General features: G+C 43.9%; 1 non-coding gene across 1 annotated transcript; it reads left to right on the forward strand.

The window, feature by feature from the left end:
* The first annotated feature begins 4,280 nt into the window (after positions 1-4,280).
* Trnaq-uug lies at positions 4,281-4,352 on the forward strand. Its single transcript has one exon. It is a non-coding gene; the product is annotated as a tRNA-Gln (tRNA).
* The last annotated feature ends 12,008 nt before the right edge of the window (positions 4,353-16,360 follow it).

A 16,360-nucleotide genomic window follows, 5' to 3' on the forward strand; every position in this document is an offset into this window, starting at 1 on the left:
ACCATATGTTCTTATTTATATGTGGGGTACCCTTTCTGTTTGAAATGAACCGCCAATAATCATTACAGATCTCCTGTCAAAATATGTATAATTAAATAATTTGCTTTATGTTATAAGCCAGACGCCGCTTTATGACAGCGTGAATTGTTATGCTGATACAAATAACCATTGTCTCCGACTGTTCCTTTACTACTCTCAGTACGAAATGCTGTAAAATGTTTTCATATCCTCCCTTACGTAGCATTTTCTGAAGCGCAATATCGGGATCACGCCTTAATCACGACAAACACCCCCATAACTCACCATCAACTCCTCCGCTCTTCACTTTTGGCACTACACACGATGGCAGGTAACGCTGTCCAGACATTCGCCAAGCCGAACCGTCCCTTCGGACGGCACAGGATATAGCGTGATTCATCACTCCAAATCACTCTTTTCCAGCCACCCTTTGCCCAGTGGCGTCGCACTGTACTCTGACACTAGCTCAAACGTAGCTTAGTACTAGCTACAACGATACATGGCTTGTGAGGAGCTGCTCGACCACCGGCCCCCATTGTTTTCAACTTGCTACGTGCGGTCACCGTGCAGGGTGGACAACTGGTAGCACTTTGCAATCCATGAGTGGTTCCTTTCGCTAATTTCTTCTGATCTAATACAACAACCGTCCGCAATGCAATGTTTTATGGTCTCAGTCCGTCAGTACATGAGCTCTGCTGGTCTTGGTTTAGCTTTAGTTGTTCATTCGCTTCTGCACTCCGCAAACACGACACTAACAGTCGACTTTGACATTTTTAGAAGGACTTAAATGTCCCTTGCCGGCCGGGGTGGCCGAGCGGCTCTAGGCGCTGCGGTCTGGAACCGTGTGACCACTATGGTCGCAGGTTTGAATCCTGCCTCGGGCATGGATGTGTGTGATGTCCTTAGGTTAGTTAGGTTTAAGTAGTTCTCAGTTCTAGACGACTGATGACCTCGCATGTTGTCCCATAGTGCTCAGAGCCACTTGAACCATTTGAAATGTCCCATCTGGATTTGTTACTCTGTTGACATCCAATGACTAGTCCTTCGAGGTCACTGAGCTTTCCTGACCGACTCCTCCCGGTGTTGATGCTTCTCTAGTGACAGCACAGCTTCCTTTTATATTGTCGACATCTAATAATCAGTTCCGCATTATATAGGGGTGTCCGCATACTTTCGATCAGATAACGTGCAGTAGGTACTTTGAACAGCCAAAGAAACAGGTACTCCCGCCTAATTACGTAGGCAGGGCCCCCGCGAGCAAGGAGAAGTGCCGCAGCACGACGTGGGCATGGACTCGACTAATGTCTGAAGTAGTACTGGAGGAAACTGACACCATAAATCCTGCTGAGCTGTCCATAAATCCGTAAGAGTGCGAGAGGGTGGCGATCTCTTCTGAACAGCAAGTTGCAAGGCATTCCAGATATGCTAAATAATGTTCATGTCTGGGGAGATTGGTGGCCAGCAGAAGTGTTTAAATTCAGAAGAGTATTCCTGGAGCCACTCTGTAGCAATTCTGGACGAGTGGGGGTCGCATTGCCCGTTCGCCGGAATGCACAATGGGAATGTGCAGGTGATCAGCCACGATGCTTACGTACGTGTCACCCGTCAGAGCCGTGTCTAGACCTATCAGGGGTCCCATGTCACCCCAACTGCACATGCCCCACTCCATTACAGAGCCTCCATCAGCTTGATCAGTTACCTGCTGACATGAACGGTCCATGGATTCATGAGGTTGTTTCCGTACTCGTACACGTCTATCCGCTCGATACAATCTGAAACGTGACGACCAGGCAACATGTTTCCAGGCATCAACAGTCCAATGTCGGAGCCGCGCGGAGTGGCCACGCGGTTTGAGGCGTCATGTCACGGACTGCACGGCCCCTCCCGCCGGAGGTTCGAGTCCTCCCTCGCGAATGGGTGTGTGTTGTTCTTAGCATAAGTTACTTTAAGTTAGATTAAGTAGTGTGTAAGTGTAGGGTTCAAATGGTTCAAATGGCTATGAGCACTATGGGACTTAACATCTATGGTCATCAGTCCCCTAGAACTTAGAACTACTTAAACCTAACTAATCTAAGGACATCATACAACACCCAGTCATCACGAGGCAGAGAAAATCCCTGACCCCGCCGGGAATCGAACCCAGGAACCCGGGCGCGGGAAGCGAGAACGCTACCGCACGACCACGAGCTGCGCATTAAGTGTAGGGACGATGATCTCAGCGTTATGGTTCCTTAGTAATTCACACACGTTTGAACATTTTGAACCAATGTCGGGGTTGACGGGCCCAGGCGAAGCGCAAAACTTTGTGCCGTGCAGTCATCAAGTGTACACGAGTGGGCCTTCGGTTCCGAAAACTCGTATCGATGATGTTTCGTTGAACGGTTTGCACTGTGGCACTTGTTGGTGGCTCTGCACTGAAATCTGCAGCAATTTTCTGATGGGTTGCACTTCTGTCACATTGAACGGTTCTCTTCAGTCGTCGCTGGTCCTCTTCTTGCAGCATCTTTTTCAGGCTGTAGCGATGTTGGTGACTGATAGTTTTACCGGATTTCTGATGTCCACGGTACACACGTGAAATGGTCGTACGGGAAAATCTGACTTCTACGCTAGATCGGAGATGCTGTGTCGCGCCGACTATACACCACGTCCAAACTCACTTAAATCTTGATAATCTGCCATTGTGTCAGCAGTAACCGATGTAACAAGTGCGTCAGGTACATGTTGTCTTATATATGCGTTGCCGACCGCTACGCTGTATTCTGCCTGTTTACATATCTCTGTAGTTGAATACGCATGCCTGTACCAGTTTCTTTGCTGCTTCAGTTTATAAATCAGGGACAATCAAGAGTACACGATATATATAAAGTCTCCGTCAGTCAAGAGACAGTATTTCGTTTATTTATCGAGACGAACATCATAGTTCTCACTCATGTAATGGGCCGTTTTAGACGTTACCTTAAACTGTATGGCAATGTATGCCCACGAGCTTTTTTATGCTGCAGCATTGGCGTGATCTTTTTAATCTCTTCTTTTACAGTGTCGCTTGTTTGTTCGTTTTTCTCGTTTTAGTTTTTCTTGTTTACAGACGTGCCGATGACTGTAGCTTACAGTCGGATTGTGATTAGAAATTGTGGTCTTAGTCTGGGTAAACAAAAGAGAAAGAATTATTTTATCAGTCATGAGATTTTCCATATAACACTATTTGACATTTTACAAAAAATTAATGTATCTCACAGTGTTGCAGTTCCCTGAAGTTTGCAGAGAGATATTTTTAGGGAATACACGGTTTCCAGTCTATTGGTAAGTGATAATTTTCCTGATGATGCGTTAGACGTGTTATTCTTCTTGTATCGGCAATTACGTGTCGTGACGACCGTAATTTCTAGTGTACGAAACCAGGTCACGGAACGTACAAAAATCATTGCTGGAGTAATGGAACAACTCCCCACGGAAACCGCGTATATTTTTGTTACAACAGATATCAGTGGCTGTGGAGAAGAGTCTTTATCATACTTCATGCAGTACTTGGGTAGACATGCTTGGAAGGGTTGTCTCAACCGCCGAAGTGGTTCGCCAGAATTCTGAGATACCAGATATTGTGTACCACTTTATCGTGTTGCACAGTGACCAACGTTACGATGCTCTGCTTTAAAGCAGCTTCCAAATAGCATGGAGTAAGACAGTGGATTTCATTTATGGGCTTCCCGTAATTTACTGCTTTGTGAAGTAGTATGTCTCTTCCGAATTGATGTCATAGTCGCTGAGCTCATGCGTCACACAACATCCGGTGCCTGCTATCTCAGGTACACAGCATGGAAGCCACGAGTGCAGGACGTCACGCTGGCTCAATACAATCTGGTAAAGTACTGAACTTAAGTTGATACTTTTTTATTAATAAGGGTAATATCGAAATGTACGGCAGCACTTGCGAGCAATTAAAATAATCGGATTAGCTCCACTACGATTGAAACTTCAAAGCATTCTCTGATATTAAGATGACGCTTCGTCGTGATATTTAAAGCCATTCCAATATTTATGCAATGAAAAGAAGTGTTAATTCTAAATAAAGCAGCTTATTCTCCCGGATTAATAAAACTCACGAGAAGTTCGGGAGAGAAATACGATTGTCTTCAGAGAGAGGGACAGCGCTTCGGAAGTGAAACGCTGAGAGGAACACGCAAGCAGCTGGTGTGACGCAAGAGCCTCTTGCAACATCGTAACGGCACTATCAGTATCCAAAGCCGGGCTACAAATGCTGTCAAGGTCCCATGGTGTAATGGTTAGCACTCTGGACTTTGAATCCAGCGATCCGAGTTCAAATCTCGGTGGGACCTAAAATTTTAAGAGAGAGTTGTAGCAGCGGGGTGCTTTCATAGTGCCATTCATGTATTCTTCAAGGTAAATTAAACGAATAGTATTGAATATCGTTTGCGACTTGAATGAAAAGGTCAGATACAGTATGATGTTTAAAGCAAACTGTGAACAGCTGGTAAGCCACGTGTGAAAAAGAGGAACATAACAAGACGACATATTACAGTATGTGAACTTTTGTACCAACTATGTCGTTGATCGGCTGCCTGAAAACTTTAATAAATTTGAATCAATAGGATGGGAAGAAACAGGGTGAGGAGCATTTGAGTTGAAATTCTTTAACAGAGTGATCACAAGGATTACACTCACGTTTTGATGGTTCCTAAAGTCTGCAATACGCAGCTAGCGAAAGAATGAAGCACATTCTTTACCGCACCTCGATATTATAACTGGTCCGTACAACGACCAATGGCCTCTGTACACTAAAATGTGCACCATGTCTACTAGCTGACTTACGCTGCAGGTGTTCTACCCAACATCTCTTCAGTCGGTAGTTTAATCCTTCGTTCCTCGCGTAATACCTGCTCAGTTATTCTCCACACCAAACGAGTAACCAGAATATCTGTTCATAAGACAGAAAAGTAATCACTCTTGGGCAAGTGGAGGCATCTTTCATGACGATTTAGCCGGCCGCGGTGGTCTAGCGGTTCTGGCGCTGCAGTCCGGAACCGCGGGACTACTACGGTCGCAGGTTCGAATCCTGCCTCGGGCATGGGTGTGTGTGATGTCCTTAGGTTAGTTAGGTTTAAGTAGTTCTAAGTTCTAGGGGACTTATGACCTAAGATGTTGAGTCCCATAGTGCTCAGAGCCATTTGAACCATCATGACGATTTACGGAATTCTACTGAATGTAAGCTTCAATCGAAATTATTTGCTGGAATCCCAGAGATGAGAGAAGATTTAAACGATGATTTAATCGAAGAAGGGTGGACGGCATTAGAAAGGAAGCAGGAGCAACGTGTACTCGAATATCTAAACAACTTAACGCACGGAGAAGAAAGGAGGAGGCCTTTAATCAACGTTATGTCCAATGGATCCTCCTCCCGAAGGTAAAATTTTCCATGTTGTCTTTTTGCAAGGGGTAGCGTAGAGAGGAAGCTCCTTCTCGCACTATGAACATAGTTGGCAGCGGTGCAGAGATGAGGAGCCCGGATCGCTGTTACCGTACAGCAAAACTGTGACACGGCCACAATGTTTATGGGACGTCCATTAATTACGCGATGCGTTTTCTTTAAAACTTGGAACCCTCTCACCCCTCGGTGAGATTTGCTGCGATCTGGTGGGACCACCCTACCCCCACTCCCCTCACGTGAGATTTACCCCGTAGTGGGGTAAATACACGGATAAATGATTTTGTGAGCAGCTATTAAAACATTTTAATTAACACCCTTCTTTTATTTATGAAGTGTATTAATCAGTGTTTCGACACGTAACTAAAAACACCTTATTTTACGCAGGCCAACGCTGAGTGGTACTCGGAGAGACAGACTGATAGAGACAAAAGGACAAAATGGCTCCATAGAACTTGTATTAATTGTTTTGACGGATCCTTAGAAACTGCCCTTTTATTTCTATGTCGTGTACATTAGGTGATATTGAACCTTTACCTACTATTACCTTGAAGATGAAAGACAACGTTGTTTGTACCTTCCTTTCAACGGTATGATTACGTGGCTTTCAGTCTCTTGATTTAAACGATCACTAAGAGAATTCTTGTCGGTGAACAGCATAGTTTCTTCCACAGACGATTAACTTCTTGCTCGCTTTTGTGTCTGCACTGCCAGCATGCCACTTAACATACGCATTATAGAAGCTACGAGTGTGATAGAAGTTCATGGTGAACACAGTAACACTGGCTTTATACGCGTTCAGAATATAATGGCTGACACTCAGTGCTCTCGATCGGCGAGGCACTTACTCGTATTTCAAAGCAGCGAATCCCAGGCATGCACACGTGTAAAGCATTAGGCTTTAAAGATTGGCGAGCACTTTAATATTGTCTATACTCTGGATTAATTATACAAAACAAAACGTTTTCCAGTATAGTAATGTATATCTTAGTAATCAAAAAGTTAAAGTGAGAAAGTAAGATTTAATTCTCCCCCCCCCCCCCCCACCGCCCCACGTCAACCTTTATGAGATTTGGTGAGATTTTGCTAGAACCCTCCCTCCCCCTCCTCGTTCTGAGCTCACGTAATTAACTGATGTCCCCTTAGAATGACTGAAAAATTGCTGACAAACACTTAAATGATTGCAACAACCAAAATGAGAAATACTTAAATGTTTTGTGTTATGAAACTGCGTTATCACAAAACATATCGTCATAATGATTTACGTTACGACACGATAAATGTTAATTTTTATAAAAAATCTTAAATGAATGAAAGCAGCGGATGAACAATGACTGCAATTGCTGTTAGGCTGAACAGTAATTTGACGCAAAGGCTCATGCCTGGTGATAACAAAAATGGTTCTGAGCACTATGCGACTTAACATCTGAGGTCATCAGTCTCCTAGACTTAGAACTACTTAAACCTAACTAACCTAAGGACATCACACACATCCATGCCCGAGGCAGGATTCGAACCTGCGACCGTAGCAGTCGCGCGGTTCCGGACTGAGCGCCCAGAACCGCTAGACCACCGCGGCCGGCTTCAGACTTCATCTAAGTAATAGTTAGTTTCAGGAAGAAGTGAGAAACAGTAAAGATATGACAACAATAAATGGATAACAGAGTAATGTCATGAAATATTTCTATAATAAAATATACAAGGTGACAGTTATCGAACTATATGAAATAAAATAGCCATAACTTCTAAACGGTTTGTGTTACGACGTTCAAGCTTTGCGGTTGGCCGCGGGGCATCACGGGAATTAGTATGCACATGCGCACCCGACTTCTTTTTGTCGACCATTTGCACGTGAAAATGTGACGGAACAGGGTGCATGAAGGTATAGCGCTTGTGAAGGCCTAATATGCGAGCAATAACAGCCCAACTGCTGCTCAAAAGAAAGTTTGCGACCGAGTTCAAACTAAAGACAACCGGTCGAAGTGTGCTATAATCAAGAATTTGATTCGCAAGTTTGAGAGAACGGGTAGTGCTCGTGATAACCGTGTTAGCAATGGCGGTCGCCTAAAAGGGTTCAAATGGCTCTGAGCACTATGGGACTTAACTGCTGAGGTCATCAGTCGCCTAGAACTTACAACTACTTAAACCTAACTAACCTAAGGACATCACACACATCCATGCCCGAGGCAGGATTCGAACCTGCGACCGTTGCAGTCGAGCACCCAAAAAGGCTGAAAACGCCTGGAAACATCGCGAAGAAACGCGTTATGTTTCAAACCAGCCCCAGGAAATCGACCAGACGAGCTGCACAACAGGTGGCAATCAACCGGGGCGACACTGCGACAAACTGTTGTTGCAGACCTGCATCTCTTCCTATACAAAACTCGAAATCAGCCATTAAGCCCCAGGGCCGTGGAATAGCGGCTGTGGTTCGCCAATATAACTGATGGAAAGGACTTTGATGTGAATATGGTTTGGTTTTACGACGAAGCTCACTTTCATTTGGATGGGTTCGTCAGTAAACAAAACTGGCGCATTCAGGCGACTGAGAATCCGCATTTCGCAATCGACATGTCTCTTCACCCTCAAAGCATGACTGCGTGGTGTGCAATTTTCAGTCACGGAATAATCGGTACGATATTCCTTGATGGCACGGTGAGTACCGAACGGTACGTGAAGGTTTTGGAAGGTGATTTCATCGTCGTTATCCAAAGTGACCCTGATTTCGATAAGATGTGGTTCATACAAGACGGAGCTCGACCCAATCGAAGCAGGAGAGTCTTTGATGTCCTGGAGCACTTTGGGGACCGCATTCTGGCTCTGGGGTACCCAGAGGCCACTGACATGGGCCTCGATTCGCCGTCATATTCTCCGGATCTGAACACATGCGACTCCTTTTTATGTGTCTATAGTAAAGACAAGGTGTACAGCAATAACCGCAAAACCATTGCTGAGCTGACAATAGCCATTCAGGAGGTCATCGACAGCATCGATGTTCCGTCACTTCAGCGGGTCGCGCAGAATTTCGCTATTCGTCTGCGCCACATCATCGCTAATGATGGCAGGCATATCGAACATGTCGTAACCTTAATACGGTTATCTGCAGTTACGTTTACATGCTGAATAAAGTGTGTGCACGGCGTAGTTTGTAACTAATTTACTTTTTTTTCATATAATTCAATAATTGTGGAGGCTACAGATGTTACTAATACGCTTGCTTCAGCAACGGTCGATATCCGGTATGTCAGAATCGACTTCGGTATTGATCTGTAAATGTAGCCATCTCATGTATTCCATATCGACTGTCGCAACAATAAATCTTGAGCGAATTGGAAATCTCTAAATGGGTGTTCTAATTTTTTTCCGGTAGGGTCTTTGTTGTAAATAATTATTTAGTGTTTCTCCTGTCCGCATATGGTAAACAAATAAAGTTAGTTACATACACACGTCGCGAAAATGCTCAGTCAACCTCACTGGCTGGCGCTATAAAGCGCGTTGTGCAGCACCGTGTTAACATTCCGTTAGCGTACATTCCTAGAAGGCAACCAGACTACGGCTCCCTCCCACGTACATCTTGCGAAAACAGCGTAAAGGGATTTTCTATTGACGACAGACTGCAAAGTACCGAAATACATGCCTAGACTATTGAGTACTAAATATCTGGCATTTTCTCAGCCTTACCCAGTGACGCGGCTGGCTGGACGTGCAGCGCGTGCTGGCAGGGATTTCTGATAGGGCTGTCCCGCAGACGCCGCAGGACGGGAGGAGGCCAGGAAGAATCTGTTTTATGGCCGAACCGTTTGTGGTGGCGGTTTCGCAGCGCCTATATTAGGGGCAGTGTTTCGATTACTCTTTTTAGGTGACATGGCAGCCTGGATTACGTACATCAATTCTCGAGAGTATAACGGCAATATTTAATATATGCAAGCCTCGGAGGTGGCAGCTGTATGTTGCAGTAATAGAATCCTCCTGAGGCACCGGAAGGTATCCGTAATGTGGACGGTAAATGTCCATTGGTCTTATGATACATTTTACTGTTTTACTGTGATTCCTTTTTTTCTTTTACTGAGGTTGGAGAGAGGTCGCGGACATCATCTTTTTTAGCGTGTACTGAACAATTCCATTACTCTTAAGCTGAGGGCCCAGGATAATGTAGTTAACACCAAATCAGCATATTAACTGAACGGGATACATCGTGAGGCTACTTTCTTGGAATTTTAAGTAATGATATCACCTTTGGTACAAGAGAATATGGCAAATAGTTTGCAAACACTCCCAATGCACTAGGCGCGTCGTGATCTGATCTCAGTCCCCGCCTTCCACGACCCTTCAGCATGGAGAACGAGCACAAGAATTAAAGTTGCTATAGTGGAAGCAGCGACTTGACCCCATTATTGAAAACAGTATTAGAGAAACACTGAGTAGAACTTTCGAAGATGTCTGTTTTTTGGCCGCGATATGGTTATTAGAATCTGAAAGCAGTTTCCAGTAAATGGTAAATACTAGGTGTAATACCAAACTCCCGCAGTGGATAGCTTCCCAGTTAACGAAAAGAAAATCTAATACATCTTTTCCCTACCCCCCGCGCCTAATACGCACATAAAAAAAAGCCTGGCGGAGATTCGAGTCCTCTCTTGGGCATGGGTGTGTGTGTTGTTCTTAGCATAAGTTAGTTTAAATTAGATTAAGTAGTGTGTGAGTCTAGGGACCGATGACCTAAGCAGTTTCATTCCGTAAGAATGACCGGATTGCCTCCAAACACGTCTCCGACGATTTTCTGGATCAAGGTATATGCGACACTCATCGGTGAAGAGAACGTGATGCCAATCCTGAGCATTTCATTCGGCCTGTTGTTGTGCCTATCTGCACCGCGCTACATGGTGTCGTGGTTGCAAAGACGAACCTCGCCATGGACGTCGGGAGTGAAGTTGCGCATCTTGCAGCCTATTGCGCACAGTTTGAGTCGTCACACGACGTCCTGTGGCTGTACGAAAAGCATTATTCAACATGGTGGCGTTGCTGTCAGGTCTCCTCCGAGCCATAATCCGTAGGTAGCGGTCATCCACTGCAGTAGTAGCCCTTGGGCGGCCTGAGCGAGGCATGTCATAGACAGTTCCTGTCTCTCTGTATCTCCTCCATGTCCGAACAACATCGCTTTGGTTCATTCCGAGACGTCTGGACACTTCCCATGTTGAGAGCCCTTCCTGACATAAAGTAACAACGCGGACGCGATTGAACCGTGGTGTTGACCGTCTAGGCGTGGTTGAACTGCAGAGCCGTGTACCTCCTTCCTGGTGAAATGACTGCAACTGATCGGATGTGGGACCCCTTCCGTCTAACAGGCGCTGCTCATGCATGGTTGTTTACATCTTTAGGGGGGTTCCTGACATCTCTGAACAGTCAAAGGGACTGTATCTGCGATACAATATCCACAGTCAATGTGTATCTTCAGGAGTTCTGGGAACCGCGGTGATGCAAACGTTTATTGATGTGTCTATATGAAACAGCGATAGTACTGCGCGCCTAGAGGTGGTAAGTATCACATCGATAAGGAGCGAGACAATATTATAGCGCACGGCAGATGCTATTCAGTCTGCAAGAGAATTAAAGTTCAGGGAGAAGAAACTAAAATTTTCATGCTTGCCGATGGTATTCCAATTCTGACAGAGATGGCAAAGGACATTGAAGATGGGGTGAACGGAGTGCATTGTATCTTGAAAAGGGGTTATAAAATGAACATCAACAACCGTAAAAGAAGGAACTGGAATGTAGTCGAATTAAATCTGGCGTTTCAAAAGGTCTTAGATTACGAAATGAGACACAGTAGTTGTAGTAGTAGTAGTAGTAGTAGTACTAGTAGTAGTAGCAGCAAGGGTTGGGTGTGCTGCTTGCTTAATTCCCTATTGCAGTTTTGTGGGATTGTTCTGTTTATGCATCCTTCATTTATCTCCCTTGGGATCAGATACTGTAGAACTTGTGGATCTTTACATATGGTCTTTATGTCTTAGTTTTCCGGATCTGCCATATTGTTTGAGTTGGGAGAGTGTATCTGTAGGCTGGAAAATTTCCTGTGTCAAATAGTTGTTTCATCTCCTCTGTGGTAAGTGTGTCGTATCTTAGCCTGCAAGTTGGTATTATTCGCGTCTACTCTAGTGGCTCTATTTGTGATTGTTCACAAACTACAGAATCTTTTGTTTTGTTGGTGACTTTTAATGAGATTCTTGTTTCAGTCGCACATACTTCATGTATTCATCTTTTGATTCTGCAGCTCCTGTCTTTCTTTTCGTGTTTGCAGTTAAATTATTGGACATAGATTCCGCCTTTTATGCAAAACACTGTCTTTTTTTGTTATCCAAACACGTTTCTGCCCCCCCCCCCCCCAAGGCCATCACCAGAGGTTTTTGTTTATTGAAAACTGTAAAACATTAATATATTTTAGGTTGTTACTAATCTAACAAAGTGAGGCCTAGAGGAACTTGTAAACAAATAAGGGACGAATTCACAACAAACACACAAAACCTTAGTCAATACAGATCAACGCAACAAACAAACAATGAGAGCATGCAAGACACAACAGTGGAACAACACAAACACAAAAGAAAATGGCACATACTGATCTACAATAACAAAACTGTCCACAGAATTGGCAAGATACTGAAGAAAAGGGGACTTCAAATAGGATACAGGACAGACAACACAACACAGAAAAACTCAGAACACAGGAGACACCCACAGATAAATTCAACAGATCAGGAATATATAAACTCGTATGCAACACTGGCCAGTCGGTATACATAGGACAAACATGCAAGAACTTCAAAACAAGAATATCAAAACACTTCACAGACATAAAAAGTAACTGCTCCCATAGCACATTTGTTCATCACCGTATAGCCCATAAATGCCACCAAACTACAAGAGCAACAGACTATAAATACTGAAATCCAGCCACAGCCTATACCATAAACTGACAACAGAAGAGAAGTTCCATAAACAGAAGGAAATAGTAGAAGGCAAACAAGTTTTAAATGAAAACACTACACTCTGTAAAGGCTTTCTGTAAAGGCGCATTATATTAATGAATTTTACGCGCACACACACACACACACACACACACACACACACACGCATATATACACACACACACAGAGAGAGAGAGAGAGAGAGAGAGAGAGAGAGAGAAAATGAACAAAATTAAAATTCGCCGCCAAACTCTCTCGGGAACAAATGAACGCCAACAGGGTTAGGAAACAGAACAACGTAGTGCTCACCTAATTTTGCGAAGTGGAAAAGGCGTTTGGTACAACGAAATTACACAAAGTACGTTATTATGTGTGTGTGCAGTGCCCTCAGAACGCAAAAGAAGAAGGATCAGTCACATAAAACGAGAGAAGTAACAGATATATATGTCAATCATTTTGCCACACGAAAACCACGTTTTTAAAAAATCAAGGGATGTGTTAACTTGCTGATGAAATTCGCATATACATCGTTTGGATTGCAAATGACAAACTATCGGTGCACGGCACTATACAGATGATCCTGCAAAACCATATAATGTAAAATCACCTTAATAAGAAAAAAGAACAAAAACCTTCTTTAGGGCACACTTTGTTAGACCAGTTACAACCTAAGATATGTTCACTTTCTGCAGTATTCAATGGACAAAACCCACTGACGATGGCAAAGAGGTGCCGAAATGTGTTTAGGTAAAGAGAAAAAGTGTTTTGCATAAAAGGCGGAACCTATATCAAATAACATACTTGATATGTTTCTGTGATGTGAGCCATCCAGACTGGGGCCACATTATGTAGCACTGACCTGAGAAATGCCTTGTAAGTATGTAGCACAGTTACACTGCTGGTACAATGTGCCCTGTCTCTAAACGTCTTGATTAATTCTTCTTCGCATCCTGATTATGCTACTGTCACCACGATGTCTTGGTTGCAAGACACTGTTCCGTCTAGTTATCTGATTAGATATGTTGAGGTCTTCGTGGGGACGAAATCTTGACGCCATAGATTGAGTGTGACACCTTTCCGATACTCGGTTCTATCCATTGTTTCGTTCCTTTGTTGGAAAACTGTTAGGTGGGTCTTGAGGGTACTTAGCCGTATTTTCTATTTTTCTAGCGATGGTTCTAATTTGAGGATTACTGGCCATTCATTTCTGAGAGTCTTACTGCTGTTTGTGACTGACATTAGTATCCCGCGTCGTCGGCATAAAACGCCAGTCCTTCGTTCCCCTAGGTGGGTTGGGAATGTCTGCCATATAAAGTGAATGGAGCAGTGCTGCCTATCGCACTCTTGCCTCTGGGTAAAAGGTATCAGAGAGTTTTCCATTTATATATGCTCTGGTTAGCCTTTGGCCCAGTGTGTTTTAAGAAGATGTATGAGTATTAAGTCTTGTGGAAGTCCCATTAGTGACAGCTGTTATGTTTGACTTCCGCAAGGCGTTCGATACAGTTCCCCACAGTCGTTTAATGAACAAAGTAAGAGCATATGGACTATCAGACCAATTGTGTGATTGGATTGAGGAGTTCCTAGATAACAGGACGCAGCATGTCATTCTCAATGGAGAGAAGTCTTCCGAAGTAAGAGTGATTTCAGGTGTGCCGCAGGGGAGTGTCATAGGACCGTTGCTATTCACAATATACATAAATGACCTTGTGGATGACATCGGAAGTTCACTGAGGCTTTTTGCGGATGATGTTGTGGTGTATCGAGAGGTTGTAACAATGGAAAATTGTACTGAAATGCAGGAGGATCTGCAACGAATTGACGCATGGTGCAGGGAATGGCAATTGAATCTCAATGTAGACAAGTGTAATGTGCTGCGAATACACAGAAAGATAGATCCTTTATCATTTAGCTACAAAATAGCAGGTCAGCAACTGGAAGCAGTTAATACCATAAATTATCTGGGAGTACGCATTAGGAGTGATTTAAAATGGAATGATCATATAATGTTGATCGTAGGTAAAGCAGATGCCAGTCTGAGATTCATTGGAAGAATCCTAAGGAAATGCAATCCGAAAACAAAGGAAGTAGGTTACAGTACGCTTGTTCGCCCACAGCTTGAATACTGCTCAGCAGTGTGGGATCCGTACCAGATAGGGTTGATAGAAGGTACAGAGAAGATCCAACGGAGAGCAGCGCGCTTCGTAACAGGATCATTTAGTAATCGCGAAAGCGTTACGGAGATGATAGATAAACTCCAGTGGAAGACTCTGCAGGAGAGACGCTCAGTAGCTCGGTACGGGCTTTTGTCAAAGTTTCGAGAACATGCCTTCACCGAAGAGTCAAGCAGTATATTGCTCCCTCCTACGTATATCTCGCGAAGAGACCATGAGGATAAAATCAGAGAGATTAGAGCCCACACAGAGGCATACCGACAATCCTTCTTTCCACGAACAATACGAGACTGGAATAGAAGGGAGAACCGATAGAGGTACTCAAGGTACCCTCCGCCACACACCGTCAGGTGGCTTGCGGAGTATGGATGTAGATGTAGATGTAGATGTATGTTACATTTTTTTGAAGGCCCTTTCGGTGTCCAGCATCACCGCATTAATTGAGGCTTTTGGTGATTTTATTACAGAGACGTAGAAAAGGACTGATAGTTGCTTGTTCCATACGGAAGCAGACTTCTATTCTTGGTATGAGATTTTTTTTTCTTTTGCATATTTCTGGAGACGAGTGACAAGCATAGCTTTAAAAAGCTGCTGGTACGAATGGATCGTACTCGGGATTTTAGCTGCATTGTCACCTTTGTGGTTTCCCACTTCTTTGGTATATTTTGTAGTTCGTGAATAATTTTACTGCACCTGAAATAGTAGCTTAGACGCAAAAGCTATTGGCTGCTCTGTACCATGAACATTCTTATGCGACATGACGTCCCCAGTCCTGTATTGTGATGTGGTGGTTGTAAGGGTCAGGAGGTTGCCTGGAGTGAGCGTCGCTAAGCACAGACCGGCCTCATCTCTTTTTCAGTTGCAAGAATGCTTTGTGACACTCATGAGACGGCACGAACTGAATGCCTTTCTTCCACATATGGTTCAACGGATGCATCGGGTGAGCTGCCTGGCGAGTGAGCTTTGAGCAGTAATTCGCTTTTCCCAGAAAAGACTTCAAGTTTTCTGGAGCTGGCAACTTATTAATAGCGTCAACTTTCTCTGACATAGGTATGTTCCCTTTTCTGCTTAACATGTACCCAGAATATTGCTTGAACAAGGCAAAGAATTTGCATTTCTCCACGTTACAACTAAAACCGTTTTCTGTTATCCGCTAAAATAGTGTTTAAATTTTGCTTATATTCTTCCTTGGTAGCTCCATCACCCAAATTTCATTCAAACAGCCTCTGTACTTCTGAATACATTGGGCTACTCGCTCTGCGTATCTTAACAAAAATTTTGGTGTTGAGGCGACCCCAAATGGTACTTTGCAAGCTTGCTACTCACGTTTAGAATCTGGACTTTAATAAAAATAGCACGGTAATGTTACTCAGAACACAGGAGAAGTTGTGATCTAAATGACAATAGATTTATTCAATCTTAACATAATAAGACAAAACAATGACTGAAGAAACGTCACACAAACATCTTTATTTGACAAACGCTTTCACTAACATGGGGTCTATGGTGGACAAAGTGATCAGTTGGGGATCGACACACGACACTAGCCAGAACACTAATCGCTCTATCTGACCTCATACACGTGAGTCTGGGATATGGCACAACAACTACCCCACAATCAAGCATCTCTACTCCACGATTCCAAAAAGAAAAATATGGTTCGAAAGAACAGGGTGCTGAGATACATATACTGGAGCCCTACGGCGTAGCAGCGAATACTTTACCATCCTCCTGGTCAGGGCGGCACACCACGATGCGTTCGGCGACTG

Source organism: Schistocerca piceifrons, chromosome 2, assembly GCF_021461385.2.
Source record: "Schistocerca piceifrons isolate TAMUIC-IGC-003096 chromosome 2, iqSchPice1.1, whole genome shotgun sequence".
Taxonomy (NCBI): Eukaryota; Metazoa; Arthropoda; class Insecta; order Orthoptera; family Acrididae; genus Schistocerca; species Schistocerca piceifrons.